This window comes from Strix aluco, chromosome 39 (assembly GCF_031877795.1).
Source record: "Strix aluco isolate bStrAlu1 chromosome 39, bStrAlu1.hap1, whole genome shotgun sequence".
Taxonomy (NCBI): Eukaryota; Metazoa; Chordata; class Aves; order Strigiformes; family Strigidae; genus Strix; species Strix aluco.
Genome location: NC_133969.1, coordinates 97,485 through 119,130, shown reverse-complemented (window position 1 = coordinate 119,130; position 21,646 = coordinate 97,485). Strand labels below are relative to the sequence as shown.

Sequence of the window (21,646 nt, the reverse complement as noted above, 5' to 3'; positions counted from 1 at the left end):
CACGCTAATGACAATAAACCAGCTACAAATTGGAACCAAAGGGTGGATGAATTGACAAAAATTAGGAAAATAGACATTGAAGATTCCTCAGACCCCACATGGTATCGACTAGGAGAATGGTTACATCAAAAATTAGGCCACACAGGTCGAGAAGCACTTTACTTTTCAGCCCAAAGCCGGGGATGGCCCCTCAGTAGGAAAACATGTGAAACCATCCTCACTGAGTGCCCCCAGTGTAAATTAAAATTGCAGATGGACCATCCTGCCAAAGCACCACCTTTACACATTAAAGAGGGGAAAACTTTGTGGTCTACTTGGCAAATGGATTACATTGGTCCTTTAAAATCCTCTGCTGGGTACAAATATATTTTAACAGGTGTAGAGATAATATCTGGACTCCTTACAGCTACCAAGTGCCAAAAGGCTAATTCACAGAATACTATCCGAGGCCTTTCCTCATGGTTCTCAATTCTACCTGTCCCTGATTCTATCCAGAGTGACAATGGCTCACACTTTACTAGTAAAGAAGTACAGGAATGGGCAAAGCAAAAAGAAATAAAGTGGGTATTTCACACACCTTATTACCCACAATCTAATGGTATAGTTGAACGAGCCAATGGACTGCTGAAAAAATATCTTAAACCACATGAAGGACAATGGGACAGACGTCTTTCTGAAATTTTACAGCAGTTAAATAATCGGTATGGTCCCTATGGAAGTCCAATTACTCGAGCCTTCTTAACACCTTCTTCAGAAACAAACCTAAATAATGAGCACACCTGGTCCTCAATGAAAGCAGGACAGCCCGTGATGGCAAAAATACCATCTGTAGGAACAATACCAGTAATCCTGGTCAAACCATGAGGATTTCTAGCATGGGATGCTATTGATAATAATGGAATAAAACATCAAATCAGTACTAGATGGATTTATCCAGCATCCTAAGGGGTAACCTGTTCAGTTCTCCCCCCCCCCCCCCCAGACCGTTCTCTTTTCTTTCCTTTTCAGAAATAACCGACTCCACCAACGACAATGTGGAAGCAGACACCATACCCAGTGAGTCCACCAGTAGCACTGTGGGAACAACCCTCATCTTCAATATGAGACTCTTCGCAGCATTGCACCTACCCTTTCTCTCCCTCACCATCATACCTCGATTGCTACAACAATGGTGTCTATACGGCTTCTTCTTCTCTCTTCCTTTTTCTGCTCATGAGAGTAAAGGCACTTACAATGGCTCACACATCAAATCCTTGGGATCTTGCATTACTGAGATACACTGGAAGCATCAAAACACTACAAGGCAGGTCTAATTGGTCAACTTTCCTCACTGCACAGAAGGTGACAGGATTATTGCATTTGTCCTCACTATACGCAATGCTTCAGTGTACAACATACACCCAATCCTTGCATTAGGACTAAATCACAATGGAAACATACTCTGTCCCTCAGAACATAAAGTATGGGCCCACCAGAAGGAGGGGAAATGGCAAACAATTGATGTAAATGCATGTACTGTGCGAGAACAACGAGGCTTCATTTGTGAAGGAAATACTCTTGAGGCTCAAGACATTTGTCTTGATACTGAACAAAACATTTGTCACTTTGAGATCCACCCAAATGAAACCCCTGAAAGCGTAGTCATATATGTTGGAAAAGGATGTGTTTGCATGCGAACAGGATGTGATTCCTTATTAATAGATGGTACTGTCCATACGACTCCTCCAACATCCTGACTTAATCGACCTCCTGCAACAAGCACAGAAAACTGGACAAAAGACTCTCATCACGGTCCAACATGATATAGAAGAAATACATCAAGTATTAACAAGAGTCAAAAGGAATGGAGAACATCAGTGGTGGGAAAGCTCATCTGGATGGTCACCCACCGCAACAGGACTGTTTAATTCTATGTTCCACCCGGTCATGATTTTCTTAATTCTAATTCTAATATGTTTACTGCTCATAATTGTATTGTATATTAAGGTTTGGAGGATGGTTAAACAGATTACTCAGTTACAGAAGTATCCCCATATGTACACCATCCCAAAATAACTTTTTTTCTTTTTGAAGCTAATCAAACACAAAATTTCCTTCAACTGTAATTGGATTATGGCATCCTCTGTTTATAGGCATAGAGGCAAGAGGCAACCACACTGCCACTCTATGGACAAGATAAATTGACTTTAGTCACGGGGTGGATTGTGGTGGTGCAATCCTTACTCGGAAATGGTTAAAATGCCCCATCAACTCCTAAGGGCCTGGCACACCTGTGCCTGGGATGGGGTCAAATGGGAACAATAACAGAGTCGCACATTAATCAAATTCTTGTGTAACTGCTGGAAGGCACCAGAAGGCATTTGACAAAAGTCAATTATCTTGGACCCTATAAATGGCGACCACCAGGGAGACCCTTTGAGCTCTCCTGGATCGCAGCGGCCTGTGACCAGCATCTCCCCTGAGCTGGGACGCCTCTCAGGTACCAAACCCTTAAGGTGTCGTCTGCTCCAGACGGAAGGCCAGGGTAAAGTCCCCCGCTCGAGTCTCAATTATCGCCCGTTGAGGAATGCCAAGGCATTGGGAGGATTTGCTCTAAACTCGAGAGGGAAATTTTTTTTGAGCTAGCTTCTCTTTACTCTGTGTGTGTGTGTGTGGGTACGTACCCTTGTTTCTGTGTGTGTATGTCTGTTCTGTGTTCATTCTACTGAATCCAAACACCTTTGTTTCTGTATGTTTGTCCATTTTGTTATGTGCATGCATGTGTATATATGTATATATAGGTACCGTGAAGTAAGTTAGTGTGAATCTTGTCATTTTAGAATCTGAATAAGTCGCTTTCCTTTCTTTTAGTATTTCTGAATTATTTTATAATAATAAATTGCTGTTAGTTATTAATAAACCTAGATTTCTTACTAAATATTACTGTGTCAATACTTTCATCCGCGACAGTGGGAGAAGCAGGTGACCAGCAGCTTTACAAGCTGCCGTAGGACACTGGCACCCACCTGGCTGTTGCGCTTGCAGATGATCAATCTGCTGCGGGCGTAAGGTCTGCACACAGCGTTAAACAACAGTGCCAACAGGATTCCCAGAGGCTGACTTAAAAGCCATTTGAAAATAACAATTCTCCAGCAGCTTTGGAAACAGATGCACTTCTGATTGAACTGGCATTAAACTCATTTGTATCCTCTCTAACATATTTCATCATTGCCATTAACAAACTCCTAGCAGTTCTACCCTTGCTAGCAAACCCTGAGGTGCTTCAGAAAACCCAAGGTCATTGCTATGAGAGGGACAAGTCTGTGCATCACCGCAACTGCCACTGGTAATAACGCCACTAATTGCCCTTGGATTCTATAGGATAAAAGAGATCACCCGTTAACGAGGGAGCAGCAGAGCGGACAGTGACACCGGAGAAGTGTTTCTAATTACACAGACCAAAGGTGGAGGAAAAAAGTTGGTTCATTTTGCAATTAATATTCACATTCATTTGGTTACTGACTGTGAAATATGTAGAATAACACCAGTAAATCCACGCGGTGCTAAAAGTCTAAGAGCTGAAGACTTTATATGGGAGACCTGGTGGACCACAGCACTCGGTGGGCCCGATTCTGCTCTGCTGAAGCTTTGGGATCTCCTACCAAGCAAACCTCATGTTTTAACTCGGGTTAAAACTCAGCATCAAGCACAGACTGCAGTCCAGAGACGAACTCCAGCAGCTGGACGCAGCTCTACCGCCGGGCCTTTCCCCATGTGCTGCGGATGAGGCGGCCACGGGCCACATGCCGTGACCGAAGGCTACAGCAGCTTGTGAGCTACCAGGGCGGCGCCTTGTCCTAAGCAATCCAGGACCAAACACTTAGATCCTGCTTCAAGGGAGAACATTAGAAACTGAAGGAAACTACGCTGAGTAAGTCTGGGAACATTAAAGTTGCTAAGAAATTCAGTTGCATCTGAAAAGGCAGTAATAGCGCCATGCAGCAGGTGTTCAGTTTTATTTTTTTAATAAGCAAGGATTTGAGAGATTTTATGCATTATTAGTTTGCAAGCTGGGAAATTTAAGAGATAATCTAATGAATACATTCAGTAAACGCAAAACCAGAAACCCCAGCAAAACCAACTTTCACATCAAGTGTTTTGCAAAGCTCTGATAACGGACCCTTAGCTCATTTATTCCCACCTGCTCTTCTCAACAGAGAGGCACATGCTCTCGTTTTCTCGTAGCAGACTGATTATAGATTCTAAACAGACCAGAGAGGACTTGTAAAAAACACTAGCAAGTTTACCTCAATGGTATTGTTATTGAAATTCATCCAAAGGTTGGTTTTATTGCTCAGTTTCACAGTCTCTATAAACCCTGATGAGGCAGCCGGGTCGGTGCTGACTTTGCCTTATGATTCCTCATTTCTTTTGGTTTTGCATTACAGTTCTCTTCCTTAAGGAACTTGCAAGCTTACACTCTGAGTTACACTCTGAGAATAGTTGATAGATTTCATCTTTTAACTAAATAAGGAAGTCTCCATTAATCAGCCCATTCTTTATAACAGACTGCAGAACAAGCCCAGAACTCTTCCCGAGAAGAGAGACTCGTCTGCTGCCTTCTCAGTGCAACTAAATGGGACTTCACAGGTGCATCCACCTCGCAGGGAACTTCCGATGCAGACAGCCAGAAATCCACTGCACAAATCTGTCCGGGGTCCAAAACCAGCTGCAGAAATGATTCCCCTCTTCCAGGGCTGCTCCCCTGCAGCAGCTGGGCCAGCTGCTTGGGAGCCCTGTCTTAAGAAAGCCCTTACTCAAATAAAAAAATCACCCACTGCAATCAGCAGCGGTTAGGACAGTAGCTCAGCTGTGTTTTCTATCTATACTTTGCTCATCACCCTGCCACTGGGAAAATCATCTGCTTTGTCCAAACAAAACTGAGCAGCTTTTTTTTTAGTTTATCAGTGTCCTCATCCTCTGTATACCAGGAAAGAAACTCATCCCACTGTACTTTGAGTTGTTTAGCATACAAGGTCTTCAGGCTACTCAATTCATAGTAAAAGCAGGTTTTTAAAACAAACCTGAGAGTCTCTTTATTTTTTAGTATTATTATGAGATTTATATAGTAAAATAAGGCTTTTTTAAAGGCTGAACAGTCTTCCACAATACATCACAAAGACAAAATTAAATTGTCCGCAGACCGTCAAGTTCCCCTCTTGCTCCTACACCTGACTTCTCTCAGAGGCCCAACTGCACAGTAGCTCCAAAACCAGACGTACGCTGCAGAGAGCTCTGAAGATCAATATAGACTTGAGCAATTTGGACCAGGCGAGAAGCGTCTTCCAGAGCCCAGGGTCCATCACTGGGAGAAAGCTGCTGCCAAGCGTCACCAAAAATATCTGCCCCATCAGTAAATCACATATGGACTGAAGGTCGGTGGTTTCAGGCTCTGCTGGAGCTCACTAAGAAACTCTGTTTCAGAGTCTGTGGCCCTCTGTGGAGAGCATCTCTCTGCAGTTTCTAAAGGTACAACCTTAGGCACTGTCGACACAATGTGCCATCTCATTTCTGCTGCCAGCCCACAGCCCCAGAACACAGACAAGCCTCGTTCAGACAACTCCCTCGGACAACAAGGCAATGGTTTCCATTTCACAGAATGGGAATCGCCGATGCGTTTCCCTGGATCCTGATAATTAGCATGTACTGTGCATGATAACACTGCTCTTATTTCAGACAAAATAAACCACTAGATGACTCTGCAGAAGAAAGGAACACAAAGCAATTAAGTCCACATGCAATTAATATTATCAAGAAAGCTCATAACAACACAAAAAAACCCCTTTTTTTTTCTTTGAATATATGTTCCCAGTATTTTGATTTACAAACTCAAGAAGTATTTATTACCAAGTATAAGGGCCTCTGTTCAAGGCACTGGAAAGGCAGGGAGAAGCTTCTGAGCCTGTGGCGGCCTCCACAGCCTCCCTCCCCACCACCACGGGAGGCGAGTGACAGTGACCTCTCAGATCAATACCCTGACATCAGTACACCGCCTCAATTCCTCCCGCCTTGTCGACACTAAATGAGCAACCTAACTACATGCTGTAATTACACTGGAGCTGTTCTGAAGATGCCACTGGCCATGAGCAGCATTAGGAAGGTCTGTGAGCACTCTTCCAAACGCCAGGCAGCTGCCACGAAGTCCAGCCTGCTCAGACAAGGAGCTTCACTGCTGCTGTCAGAGGGCACCTTGCTACAGAGGCAGGGGTACAAACGCATCCCACATCCTTAAAGCAAGCTGTACGATAAAAACATCTGATGGAAACAAGATTTTAAGAAAGGGAACAGTCCTGGTTTTCCACCGCTTATGTCACGGGGAGAGCGGCACAACTCCTTTAGACGATGGAAAACCTTGAGATGGAAACGGGACATTTCTGTGACAGTAGCAGGCCCCAAGCACAGAGTACTGACACACTGAATTCCTGATACGACTTTTGGTTCAATTTTGCAGCGTGACTTTGAGCACTCTGGTCGTGTAGTTTAATCTCCTCTGCTGGAGGGCTTCAATGAGCTCAGACAGAAGCAGAAAGCAAAGCAATCTTGGGAAATAATATGTTTCTTAATGGTCGCTCCTCCATGTTACCAAATACAAATGAGATCCAAGATTTCACAGAGGGAATCTCTGTCTGTAGTGAGGAATGCCAGAAGTTTTGCAAACCAGGCTCTCAGTAGTTTAATTTACACCATCCTCATTTGCAAACCTTGGAGGACAGAGAGATTTCAAAGTATATCTCAGACGCAGGAGTAGACTAAGGTAGGATAAATTCTCAGTTACCCATCAATACCATTATGATAACCCTTAGAGCAGGGCGAGCTGAAGTTTAATTTTATCCACGTTTCCAAATTCAGGCTCATTTCTTCAAATCTTCTAAATGCAGCTGTTATGTTTCTGAACTGCTTTCCCAAACTCCTTGATCAAGCAGACTACGTCAGGTACCTTAAAAGATACCTAGGGCATGCCCATCTGCCCCCCCATTCTAACTTTATCCCTGCATGCAGAGCTCCAGCAAACTCACTGCTGCTCAGGCAGTCAGCTCATTTTATTCAGACACTGCCCTATGTGCCAAAACTGGAATTCTTATTTTTGTAGGACTCTTGTTCCATACAAGGAGAAACATATGACATTGCTTTGGAAGATCTTCAGAATGTGTCAGATGTGAAACCCTTCAACCCTCAGTGAAATCCACTAAAACACCATGTCCAGCTGTCACAGGGCTTCCCACCAGTGGTCAAGATATGAAACTGCGACTTTCCACTTAAAAATTATTTGTCATCCATTTATTTGCCTGAAAGTCCTGCTCATCAGAGCTGTACAAAAGGCAATAAGGTTAAAAAACATGGGAAAAAACCCACACGAGAGGAATACTGTGAGTCATCGCCAGTCCAGGCTGGGAAGTGACACGTCTCAAAGGGATCATGAAGTTCTCCACAAGCAGGAAGAGCACAGAGGTCTGAACACTAGAATATGTAATTCATGGAAAGGCTCAGGCTAAACCGGTATTTCTTCATACTTCCAATAGAAGATATTAAATGGAATGACACATAAGGAGAGAAGAATGTTAATTCCAAATCCATCTTTGTATGCTAACATTTTATTAGAGCCTGGTGTCATAGCAGGCTGTATTTGTGACAGATGCGTTACTGGGGCCGAAGAGAACAGGCCACACCTCACAGAGATGCTCTTAGTGCAGCCGACTGCAGAAATCAGGGCAGGAGATTGCCCAGTGCACTGACTTGCTACCAAAGCTCTCCTAAACCTCCAACAGACTATTTCTACACTTCCCAACCTTCCCAACTCCCATGGAAGAGCTTCGATCAACCTGTCAAAACCAGAGAAAAAGTGACTAAGCCTAATAATAGAAACAAAAGGCACGGACATGAGCAAGGGTGGGCAGAGGTGGGCTGGCAAGTGGAGGCTGACGACGACCAACAGACACAAGAAAGCCCATTTGAGGTTAGTAAAAAAATCATTCTTTTGCATAGTCTGGTACTGCCACCTCTTTGAAAGGGTCATTTTATGGAATGCAGCAAAAACCATAAAAGAAATCTGGGAAAAAAGTCGTGCTGTAAAGATTTATATTTAAAGCCAAGGAGTAACAACAGGCATCACTATGAGTAACTGCAGCACCTAGAGAGGATGCTGCGCAAACAGCGAATCCTCTAAATATTTCCTCATAAGATGCATGCTTACTTTCTGTAAGAAGATAAAGATCTAGAAGAATGTACATTTGTATGTACTAATGCCTCAGGGAAAGTCTTACCTTGCTTTAAATAAGCTTCTTTGAGAGCCAGTTTGACCCATTCAGAAATAACGTTTTTGACGGTTGTTTACCTGTGATTCTGTTGCTGAAAAAACACAGCGAACAGCAACGTCTGAAGAGTTGTCTTGTGATCAAATTCCACCTGATACATCTTTTAACATCCAGGAAGGAAGAATTGTGGCCAAATGTTCTTATCACAAAGAGATTTTGGAAAAAAGAAAACAGAAAGGGAATAAATCAATGTTATTTTAGCACTGTTATGACGGCAATATGTAAAAATCCTGTAGTCACCCAAGAAAAGGAGGGCAGGTCCTTTACAGGCTCCGTTTCTGTGCTTACAGCTCCCCTGGCAGCCACAGCTGTAGTTAAGAGCGTCCCTGCACACCCAAGGAGATGTGTAGAATGTCGGAGAGAGGTCCAGAGGAGAACCCAGCCAGGATTTCGGGGCGAAATTTAGAAGCTCTTTAGCTCTGAGATGGCAGAAAACCAGTCAAAGGTGACAGTGGCTTGAAGAGTCCTGAAGTGGGGACCCAAGGGTAGCACAGCCCTGTCTGCAGTTGGCAGCACCTTTCGGCCACCCGTGATCCAAACCCAGCCTTAATTCCCATGCCAGGGGATGGGATAGGCAGAAAATAAGGTCAATTTTTAGCTGAGACTTTTTCCTCAAGCAGTCTTTGAAAAGCTCTGTCCCGATAAGCAATACAGTCATTTTCCTGTAATAAAAAGGCCACAGAGAGATACACCACAGAGACACAGAGGGGAAACCACAGAGAGAAACAGGAGCGTTGTAAGACTTAATTAAACCCAAGTGCCAAAAGAAGGGTAGGGTAGTCTGAACACGAGGTCTACAGGTTATCATTAACCCACAGTGCCAAGACCACCTACTGCTGCCACACTTCCAGGGAGGAGGAGGCATCCCAAGGCTGTCCCGTGTGGAGCCTGGAGCTGGGAGGAGGACAGCCTACACAGGGCTGCCCGTTTTCCTTGCAAAAGAAAAGAGGCTGTCAAGAATGAGGCCTCCAGAAATGAGGCCTCCGCCATAAGATGCTTGTAGGATGAGGTTTATGAAAGTACAGAAGCCACTTAAACTAGTTGGATTCCGGAATTAATGGTTTGTGCTAAAAAATGAAGTTTCAACATAAAATTTCATTTAGACTAAGAATGAAATACTTAGGAATCATTTCAAAAAACGCGGGTGAAACTTCTGTTCAGAAAAGTTTCTATTTCTGAAGATTTTCAAAACAAAATCAGGGATTTCTGCAATTTCATTCTTCAAAATAAAATTTACCAGATATGGAAAAATGTATACCATGGTAATTGCCAGAATACATACACCTTCAAAAATAAACAAGTATTTATTCAACGTCAGTTTTCCAGGTGGTTTAGTTCCAAAATTGTTACCCTGTAGGAAGGGTAAGTTTGCTATCAGTCCAGGATAGACTTGGCTCACATTTCTTTAACCTATTAAGTTCTGCTTATAGTTTTCTAAGCTACAGAAATAACATTTTGCAGAACAATTTTTAAAATCTAGTGATTAAAGGCTACTTGAAAATAGCTCATTTTCTCCTGCAATGACAGCCCAGGGTTTCAGAGCAGCCCCTGTGTTAACTCACAGGTAGGTCACGCAATGTCTGTCAAGCTGGTGGCCAGGATTTTCATATGAGGGAGCGTAAACCCCAGAGGAACGCCCCCGGCAGAAATACAGCACTACTCTGGGCTGGCCTTTCAGAAAATCAAACTTCCTGAGACTGTCAGCAGTAGGAGTTGAAATCCTGATCTGTGACCTTTGCATACTGTGCTAAATCTCTCCACGCGGGGATGTGGCTGATCAGGACAGAAGCAGCACTCTCACTGCTGGCACACGCTGCCCTGAGGTGCCTCAGAGCAGGGAACATCCCACCAGCAACCACAAAATTTTCACATCACCGGAATTTGTAACTCCTCCTGGTGCATCTGCTTGCTAATCCCACCCACTGGCCATCAGAGTGGACATTTTCAAGGAGCGACCTTGCCAGCAGCATTCCCAGTAGCAGCGTTATGTTGCCCTGACTGGGAGGAACTGGGTGACACCCCTGCACCAGCAGGTGCCAGGGAACCCTCTGAGCAAACCCAGGCCCCTTTGATTTGTCCGCCTGCAGCTAAAACACAGCGCTGTTGGGAATAAGGAGGTATATGAGCATCCCTGCCGTGTCCTTCATAAATTTAGAGATCATTAAAGCTTTTTAAGGTGACTGTAGGTTGAAGCTCACTGCTCTGTGATTTAAAGCCAGGATCTTTTTGCCTGTTGTGTCTTTCTTCCAGGTTCCTGTTGTTGCGAACGCAGCAGAATTTGAATAGTATAAGCCCTCTTCATAAATTCCTGCTTTCCATCAACTGCCTGTTGGATCAAAAGCAGAACCTCTGTGCAAGAGCACAGAAATCTCCAGCCTTTGATCTGGAACAGATGAGGCACCCTACGTTCCTCTAAGATTAAAAAACAAAAACCTACTGGCACAGCACACAAAAAAGAGAGTCAAAGGAACTACACGAAATAATTCAAAACAAAGGAGGTGGAAATTCAAAAATAGTACAAGGAACTCAGATGACAGATTGAGAAGTGGATGAACTGCAGTTAAGACGACCATTTCATGTCCAGAGAGGACGCTGCAAACACCAGCCAGAGAACAGAGACCCTCTGGACTAGCAGGGAGCTGAAGGCAATATAAGCCAGTCTTCTGGTGGGAAGACAAATTAAGGCAAATTATCAATTACATTTTTGTAATGTAGTTAGAGATAGTTAGCCCTATCCATAATTTCATAAATGCATTTCCAAATTAAAGGAAGGAAAAGAAAAACGAACCAAATCCAGGAAAAAAGAATTAGCTCAATTTGGAAACTGCAGGTCACTCATTTCTTGACCTTACTGGATGGGCGATCAAGGAAAATTATGACACCACTAAAATAAAGCAGCAGACTAATCACAAGAGCCAGTCATGGAAAAAAACCCTACAGTGTGTTTTTTCTGGACATCAGAGAAAAGGTTTGGTATAGAAAGGGATAGAATTCAGAAAAGTCTGGGATTTGTATTTTTAAGCTTGTCATATCTAACCATGAGCTAACCCAAGACTAGACTCGGTGAAGATCGGTAACTCAGTCAGGGTGTGACCTGTGTACCCACCACAGCTGACCCAGAGTATTCACAGGAGCTGTGCTGAGCGGGGCTGGGTCAGGGCAGAGGCCCCTCCAGCCCAGGTCTGGGCTCCAGGCAGGCCCGTAGTGCATTTCCATTGAGGCACAGCTGGAACGCTTTTGTCTGCACGGGGTTTGGACCTTGGGATACTCCGTATGCGGCAGCTACGCCAGCGGGGAGAAAATCCATTTCCTGCTGAGAAAGGATGCTTAAAGGGTTAACATATTTGCAGATGATAGGCTTAAGAGAGTTGGAGTCTAGACTGATGGCAAACACAGATGAATACATTTTCATTTTTTCTGGTTTGTTTCCTTCCCCTCGAGTTGCAAACGCAGAACTGCTCACAAAACACAGTGTAAGATGAGGGTCTCGGACCCTGAGCCCCTCCCAGCAGTGATGAATTTCTGCATCAGACCCCAACTCACAGCACATTCGTTGGTAACCAGGACACGTTCACACCGTAAGTCACACTGACACGACTGAACTAAACCCTACTGCAGCGGTAAGTTCAACAGCCAGGTTTCAGTCAGGGCAAGGGAAAGTCATTGCTGCAAGAAGGCAAGAGCCCAGAGTTTGCTCTCTAGAAGAGCCACAAACCGACCTATTCTATACCACTGTCATTGTCCTATACCTTGTAGTCATGACATTATCAAGGCTGGGACAAACGTAAATCTACTTCCAAGGCAAAGTTTGCATCCCTACATCTGTCCTTCTACATTCTGTAAAAGTTCTTCAAAAGGACTCAGCAAAGAACTGAGGTCTAAGTCTTACAACTTCTCTGGTTCAATGGAAAGGAAGGAAAGAGTCCTGCAAAAGGAGAACAGCAGGAAACAGAAGTCAGAAGACCTGAAAGAAATAAAAGGAACCTGCTTACCCCCACATCTCATAACGCAAGAACAATGCCTACATATGACAGTGACTGGCGCACACTACGTAAGGCAATGGCTTAATTAGCCAGAAATACGGTCGGCTAGCAAATGTTAAGAGGTCACCTGAGACTAATTGTGAACAAGACAAACTGAGCTGCTCAAAGAAAACCTGCCATGAATAATGTCTCAGGGCTTCGCAATTCTCCACACTTCTGTAATTTGCTCTTCTCTATCATGGTTGAATAACATTCTGCTAATTATTAATTGGATAATGATTTGTTTCCATCTCTAATTCAATAATGTGTTCAGAAGTGCATTCTGAAAGCTCCCAGCTCTAGAGACCATAAATATCAGGCTTATTGTGGTGGGTTGACCCCGGCTGGACGTCAGGTCCCACCAAAGCTGCTCTATCACTCCCTTCCTCAGCTGGACAGGGGAGAGGAAATGAAACAAAAGGCTGGTGAGTTGAGATAAGGACAGGGAGAGATCACTCAGCAATTACCATCACAGCAAAACAGAATCAACTGGGGGCAATTAGTTCAATTTATTACAATCAAATCAAAGTAGGATAATGAGAAATAAACCCTAATCTTAATGAAACACCTTCTCCCCACCCCTCCCTTCTTCCCAGGGGAGGGAACTTCCCCCCCGATTTCTCTCCCTCCTCCCCGCCAGCAGCGCAGGGGGACGGGGAATGGGGGTTGTGGTCAGTTCATCACCCCTTGTCTCTGCCGCTCCCTCCTCCTCCTCAGGGGAGGACTCCTGACACTGCCCCCGCTCCAGCACGGGCCTCCCCCGGGGTCACAGCCTCCTTCGGGCACATCCCGCTGCTCCGGCGTGGGGCCCTCCCCGGGCTGCAGGTGGGTCTCTGCTGCCCCGGGGACCCCTGGGCACAGGGCACAGCTGCCTCCCCAGGGGCTGCCAGGGAGCCTCTGCTCCGCGCCTGGAGCACCTCCTGCCCTCCTGCTTCCCCGGCCCTGGGCTCTGCACAGGTGCTCTCTCACACATTCTCACTCCTCTCTCCGGCTGCAGTTGCACACGTGTTTTCCCATTCTTACAGGTCCCAGAGGCGCTGCCACCGTGGCTGATGGGCTCAGCCCTGGCCAGTGGCAGGTCCCTCTGGGAGCCGGCTGGCCTTGGCTCCCTCAGACATGGGGGAAGCTTCTGGCAGCTCCTCACAGAAGCCAACCCTGTAGCCCCCCGCTACCAAAACCTTGCCCTGCAAGCCCTGTACTTATTTTCACTTAACTGCTCAGTGAGAACAGATGCTGACAGTGATATCAGATGCTCTTTTCTCTCTTCCCCGACTTCCATTTTAACAGACTCATGAAGGACAAAATGCCACGGTTCTTGTGCTGCCTTTGGAGCAGGAGCCTGAGCATCAGCTGTCTGGTTCAGACCTGAGCCCTAGTAAATGTTGGTTTGGTTCTCCTTTGTAGCTGGCCACTTATGTTTTGAAGGGGCAGAAGCGGACAACTGTCTGGGGGTTTTTGAGCAATACTTCTGCATCTTTTGCTTGGCTTCACTTAGTAATAACCAGTTGATTATCTGCAGGTAACAAAGTACTGCTTGAGAATTTTAACTCGCTCTTTGAATGAACAAATTCAGATACCAGTAGATGGCTGAAGTTTTACGAGGGTATCAGGCTGTCCTTTGAAACTGAAGGCTTTCTGCAGCCCCAAGCTGTTCCCTTAAATCTCTGCTCAGATTGGAACAGTTTGACCTCCGTATCTCATTGCTTTGCAGTAATAAAACCCTCTAATAAATAGAGAGAAAAATTATGAAATAGGTAAATATGGAAAAATTACAGAAGGAGAAAGCTAATGTACTCAACTGCCATCACTATGGCAGTATTGCCTTAACTTAAAACTTGATTAAATAACTGAATATCTACCTCTAGTACTGGAACTGCTGAAGGCAAATGATGGCAAAGCAAACAGAAGCTGACCTCTGCACGTTTTCCCATCAGGCTGCAGGGCAAATCCAACTGGGCAACTGCATCGTACCCATCACAGTATCCTCGCAAGTCCAATCACAGCCTCCGTTACTGACAGCACGTGTTTCTGCAGAATGGAAGAGAGAGAGAGAGGGAGAAAGGGAGTGTAATGAAATGTTCTGGGGAGGGGAGAGGCACTGACTCTTTGGGGCAGTATCACAACATTACGAAAGCAATCTAAGTTAAGCAAGCCCGCTGAAGCCAGCTTTCAGGGTCGTCAGGGCCCACATACTGGTTTTGACTGGTAAATCATTTCCACAAGCCATAGCTTCCTTCTCCCCCCAAACCGGTGGTTTTATTTATTAAATTTAGTTAGTGCTTTTGAACTATCTTAGACAATAGGATGGGTTATTACCTATGAAACAAGTTTAAAAAGAAAAAAAACTGATTGCCTTTAAAAGCAGAACCAAACATTCAGTCTGTTTCGTACCAACCTTCAAGGCTGTGGATGGACATAACCAAGGCTTCGCTATTCAATTCTTTGCTACTAAGTTCCCAGCTGACACTGTGCTTGTGCTTTTGTCTACTGTACTGAACATTCCGCTCTTGCAGAGGGCTCCCCAGAATCCATAATGAACATTAGTAATGGCATTTCTGGCTTAATTTATAATCAGAAGTTCACTCTGCTTCCCAGGACTCTTCTCAGTCAGACACAGAATTAACTGCTGAAGAGCCATAAACTACACTGCATCATCAAAACCTACTTCTATAGCTCTCTTCAGGAGGCCTGACATACAAGATAATTAACTGAGATATCATATTATAGATGTCCAAATCTAATAGTTGCTATTTTTCTGTAAGAGCAACCAAAGTTACACAGAATATTCGAAATAAGAGTATGTAAGCTGGGATTCAGAAGGGTAAGGATTCTATGCTTGGCTACGCTGCAGACATCCAGACATCCTGCCAGAAGATTGAGAAGTAACTTCATCTGTTTGCCCTAGTTCCTCATCTATAAACCAATGAAAATTATACTTCTTTTCCTTACAGGATTTGCTGAGGACAAATCTACTCGTATTTACAAGGTGTTCACATATGTTCCTGTATTACAGCAATTAATACCACAGAAAAAACTATAAATAAAATAAACACGTCTCTGAATACATGATAACAAACTTTTTGTCTGTGCTTCTCATATCTTTTGTGATGGTTTCTAAGAAGAACTTACAACCTCCTCGAGCACACTTACTAATTACAGAAATTATAAAGAGCAGAGGACTTTGTGAAACCTATGCTAATCTTTAGAAGAAAGAAGAGTTGAGATGAGTGCAACCTGGAAGCAAGAAGTGTTTTTGCCAAAAAGCCACGCTTCCTTCGTATTAGAAAGGAACCAGCACAAATCAGAGCTGGGGAGAAAAGAAAAAAACAAAACACAACACACAAAACAGAGAGAGATGAGCAGCACTTCATAGCTATTCATATATATCTGAACAGATAAGCAAAAGAAAACCATCACCCCGTGCAATTCCATTCTTTAACCTGAAGTATTTGTCACACCCAGATTTGGTCTGACAAACAGCAAACGATGATTTGTGACGGTTTTATCGGAAGAATTCCCTAACTGTATGTACACAAAAGTCCACCTCCAGGAAAAAAGGACAGAAGAGCAGAGTGCGGAGGAGGGATTACATGGTTTTCTCAAGAGCCAACGACAGTCAGCTTTGGTTGCTACATATTTTTCTTGCACACTCTTCATTCCCCATTTTTTCGCCTTCTGGTCAGAGGCAGGTGAGTTCCCGGAGGGAACAGCTGGGCTATCAGCTGACACGCCAGCCCTTTGGCAAGGAAATTTTGCGAAGCAAGGCTCTCCGCTTTCTGATCCCAGTAGTTATGGCACTCTCTTCCGATTCCTGTTTGCAGATGCTGAATAAATTTGTAACGCTTAGCCAGGAATACCAGCGAGGACTGCTTTCAGCAAGGTTTCTAGCAAGCTTTTCCTGGATAAATCCCAAGGTTTAGTAATCCATGATAAGCTTCAGGACTCTCTTTGGTGATGCTTCAGACCAACGCAGCACGTAATACCCTCCCAGGAAGCCACGTCTTTATACAGTAGGAGAGAGATTAATGTAAGGTCATGGTACTCCACACGAGAGTCCTCCAGGAGAAAGGAAAAATAATTCAACGCTCTTTCTGAACTTCCCAAGTGGAGTAGCCAAATCCTACTGCACTACCTCATTCACTTCTGTGCAGGGATACAAAAACAAACCAGGAAAAGTCTAATTCTTCACAGCAGCCTTTTTTGGATTTGATGACTATTGTGTCTTCTTTTTCATCTTCTCTTCCCTAGAAGAAAACCACATTTTCTTTCATTCTTCTGGCATTAGCCATGTTAGACTTCACGATCCTTATGGGTCCCTTCCAACTCAAGACGTTCTACGATTCTACCTTTTCTCGATCACTCATTATTCTCACTGCTCTCTTTCGGCTTCACCCAAGTGCAGTGCCCTAAACTGAAGCCTTACTGCTGAAGGAGTACAGGGTTTCTTTCCATATGACAACTCCTATTCCAATAGCTTGAAAGTAAACTAAAAAACCCAGGAAATTCTCTTCTACCCTCCTAGATATGTTCCGGAGTCACCATAGCAGCAGCTATCCCAAGCTCCCCTGAAATTCTGACTGGAAGGGAAGACAAATTCTCAAGCCTCCTCCAGGGCAGCCCCATCCATCGCGTACCTCGCTTTGTGCAACACCCAGGCTGACACCACCAGGCTCCATCTACCTCCTCTGCTCTCCGCTGAAAGCCTCCCAAAGCACGAGTATACTCAACTGCCAAAGAGGCCTCAAATCAAGAATGCACTCACACGTATGCAAAAGCCCAGTCTCCTTACTAGCATTCAACCAAGAAAGTGAAAAAAACTAGGCAGACTAGGAACACCTTTAAGTCTCATGCTGAATCAGAGCAGGGAGGAAGCACATTTTGAATAACCAGCTTGAAAGGCCTAAGTCTTATCCACTGATACTCTGTAGTACAGATTCACAGAGTTTACCAGATATCTGCAAACAGACTCTGATTTACTACAAATGAGATGGGTAAAGTGTTTGGCACTAACAGGAAGGATGATCAGTTATGCCATCATCTCTCCTAAGAGACAATGAAAACTGGTAGGGTGCCTCCATTGTGAAAGACACAAAGAGGGAAAAATATCAATTTATCAGTAAGATTATGGAGAAAAAATGATCAAACAAGAAAGAACATCTGGACCTGTGAGCTAATTGCTTATAAAAAAACCCAGACTGGTATTTCATATATGAGAGGGGAGAACACATTTCATAACTGGTTTCAAATGAAGGATAAAGAAAAACCTATTGCATGAGACCAAATACTAGTCTGGCATGCACTGAGCAGAATTTAGAGCCATTCTGAGAAAGAACTGCTGCTATTTCAAGTGATTACAGTGCTCAAATAAATTATTTTTAGCCAGACAAGAATCTCATCATAGTTTGAATTCCCAGTGGTGACATTTCATGCTATATTGGAGAAATTCCTCAATAAAAATGTCAAATAGAGAGCAAGTTGAGTTCCCCTGAGGACAATTTTGGACATTTTCCAGTACAAATTTTAACCACGAATTCTTAACCAAACACCTCCTCCCAACAAATAAATAAATAAGAAATTTCACTTGATTAGAAAGAAATAAATGTCAAAACAAGAACTCAGGGAAAAACACTTAACCTGTCAACTGCATCTGATCTAATTAGTTGCAAATACTCCAGCTTTGCTAGTTATAAAGAAGATTTTAATCACGCTATACTGACGTTACTCGAAAGACATCCAGTGAAGGTTTAAAAAGGAACGTAAACCCTCACAAGAAGAGATGGCTTAAGATTTTGCATAGGCTCCAGTCAAGCAAGAGATGCAGAAACCCTGATATAACAGTCTCATCCGTTACAACCTGCTTCCTAGACGGCCTACAGGACTCTCAGTGCACCCCCACGGGGTCCCATCCCTGGGCCTTCTGTCTAAAAATCACCAGACAACACCTCAGGTGACGTGTGATCAGATGCAGCTCCAGTCACTGAGAGCGCAATTCAGCTCTCTAAACGTCGGAGTCAGATGCCATTTGAGATTCCGAATGTGATTCCATCTAGCCGCCGTCTCACACTCCAGATCTGCTCCTGTAGGTCTCTAGACTCGATGATCCTTACAGGTCCCTTCCAGCTCGAGACATTTTATGATTATATGACCTCACGTTACATCTCCCAGCCCCAGGGTGCTCTCACTGTCCTGAGGCTCCCATGTTCAGGCACCCAAATTGGCCCCTAAGGTCTCTTGCTGCCTGGCTCCCTGTGTGCTGACAAAATGGACCCCAAGAGTAATGCCCGGGAGGCCAAAGGATGAGGCAGAAGTAGGAACAGTGTGGTCTGATGTCGGGTCACTCCTAGGAAATCTTCCATCCAAGCATATACACACCCCTGGGGCTGTATGAGAAGATGGTGCAGGTGGGGTTTTCAAAAAATCAACCTACTGCGAGTTTTATAGGCTTATCTACAAATTCCATGGAAATCACATCATTCTATACAAGATCCACTACAGCCCTACTTAATGTGAATACAGACTGAATTTCAGCATGCTGATCAAACAGGACATGCCTTTTCCAGTGGGAACATGAACTTGTTACATAGAATATAAGCTATGCTGCCTAACTAGCAATCTTCATTTTGACAGTTCTGGAAGTCCTATAGAGGTTGGGGAAGGAGGGTGAGGAGAGGAGGAAGGAAAAAAAAAAAAAAAGGCAAGAACAGGTGGAAACTAGTGGACTCCTCAAAACTTTAATTCCTTTCAATGCCTTATTTCCTCATGGGGAAAAGATAAATAAATCTTTGGAATAAATTAACCAAGTTTTACAAGCCAGGAAAGATTCCCAAAAGGTTACAGAAATCCTAACTTAAATGTGTGCAAATACAAAGTTTGGTTTTGATTTGAGACCTCACTGCATCCTGTTAAAAACAGCCAACTGCATTTACCCATTGCTGGTAGCATAAGTGACGGGAAACACAACTAGTCCAGAACAAAGAGACTAGCGTGTCTCCCTTTCCAGAACTGACCCCGTGCTAACGGGCACAAAGAGGCTATCCCAGCAGCCAGGACACCTGAGAACAGCAGCAACCAGCCAGGGACCAAATGGTGACAGGAAAATGAAGTTTTTCCTTTCCCAGCAATGGTGCCCCAAAACTGAGTTCGCACACAACAGGCAGCCACAGCAAGATTTGCACGGGCACTGCCAGGACTACAAACTGCAGTCCGAGACCTCACAACCAGACACTTTTGTCTCTGGTAAACTCACTCAAATGTTAAAGAAGGGCGAAAGAGGAATGTGCCTTGATTCCCTTTTCAGTGTCTTTCAGTAAAAGCAGCTGTTTTACTGAGACATATCAAAGACCATCCCTTAGCTGCAAATACTCGATTTGCACTGGAGGAACAGAAACTCCCCAGTCCGTGATCTCAAATTAGAAAGGCCTCTGCGACCTCTTCTAGTGTCCTAAAGTTCCACAGTGGGAGAAAGGGAGCCCTTTGCTATCATTCCCACTCATCTGCTCACTGAACCTCTTCCTGGAACAACATGGTTCCTAACGTTGTTGGGGTAACACAAAAAGTCAGCTCAGAGTAGGCCATGAATATGGGCAGACACCGATGCTAAAAAACCTGAAAGATCTCTTGGCAAGCTTTGGATCAACCCTTTCAGTCCCAGCCACCTGTTTCTATTACTGTAGGCCTTTTTTTTTTTTCTTCCCCCCCAGAAAAACCCCAAATCACTGAATAGAAACTAATGAAAATGAGGAATTTGGCTCTCTCTGCAGATCCCGCCTGTATGCTTCATGATCAGAGAGCAACACCACAGACAGCAGGGGTCAAAAAAAATCCCCCAGATCTCCTGCATGGTTCATCCTTTCTCAGGCCACTCCTCTTGCTGTTCACACTTGCCAACCTGCTTTCCCAACTCCTGTGGGAATCATCTGAAAGCAAAGTTGAAAACAGCAGGCTGACTGAAACAACGCACGTGCACAGTTACTTGAATTCCAAATAGTTGAACTATTTGATTATGTTTGTGTCCTGTTTTATTAAGAGACATTTATGAACATTAGTATAAATAGAGTTTTCCTTTCTTTTTTAAAGGAATGGCTGGCTGCTCTTTGTATAAGAAATACCTCTTGCACAATTAATCATTTGCCCACCTCAGGTTGAGGGGAATAAGTCCATTCAGTCTGTTCTAGAGCAAATGAAATTTGGAAGTTTCAGTCAAGAGCCTGTCAAGGGTCAGGATATATAGCCCATCTCAATAAATATTACTCCATTGGAAAAGGAAACACATCTGCTGAAAGGCTAATCAAAGCCTTGCTCAGAAACTCCAGTTGTTCCACAGCTTCAGTGAGTGCAGACTGGTGTTACTGGACTTTTATTTCTGGTTCACTACCTTATTTCTTGACTTTTATTGTAAAGAATCTCAGTTTTTACCAAAGTAAAGGGGCTGCGTGACGCAGAAAAAGATACCCCTTTTCCACCCTGTTTTATAAACATCACCTTTAAATGAATTTGTGACTCTAGAAAACACTGGTCATCGCATTTATATTGGGAATACTGAGAAAGACAGTCCCTAGGCACTAGGATTTACCTAAAATGACTATCAAGTAAGCAAATATGGGAACCTGGACACAGCAGTCAAAGTTCATTTCCAGGGAACTGGTGTGAAGAAATTTCAACCCAAAAGATATACTATTGTAGCTTATAGGATAAACCCAACCTATTGAAACCAGAGCAATGGACATGAATCAAAACAACAGGTCCCCAAATCCTCAGCCCACTGACGCAATTAAGAGCCTGCTCCGAATGTGGCTCTGTACCGTTTGTGGACTGTGTCCCTCCCTCCCCTTTGAAACAGTTATCAGTAACAGCTGTTTACTTCTGCCCTGTTTTATTGCCCCAGTATTCCCTCATCCCACCTGCACTTTTCACATCCCGTAATTTATCTTCATACAGTGTATCCTAGAACTGTGTCACCCTAGAAGGGGAAAAAAAGGGAGGGGGAGCTCTAAAGATATGACTGGAATTACAAAAGCTGGCAGAAACAGACAAAATATATTTAAGGGGATGGGACAGATTACTTTTCTTGAAAAAGCAGCCCAAACATCCAGCACAGGCTTTGGAGCTCAGGGGGTTTTTAGCAGTGTTAAAGATGGGCAAACTGATTTGAGTGCGTTAGGATTACCAGGGCCAGCTACCAACTTGAAGGGTGTGGTCTAAACCGCGCCGGAGCCAACAGACAGGTTTGACTTTATTCAGTGGGATCTGGATCAAGCCTTTCCCAACAATTTA

General features: G+C 44.1%; 1 protein-coding gene across 1 annotated transcript in view; it reads right to left on the bottom strand.

Moving 5' to 3' along the window:
- Positions 1-21,646, bottom strand: part of LOC141917532 (insulin receptor-like) — a 55,602-nt gene that overhangs the window by 28,440 nt on the left and 5,516 nt on the right. The window contains exon 3 of the mRNA XM_074810791.1: positions 14,233-14,401. The gene's annotated coding sequence lies outside the window, so the exon portion shown is untranslated. The remainder of the gene's footprint in view (positions 1-14,232; positions 14,402-21,646) is intronic.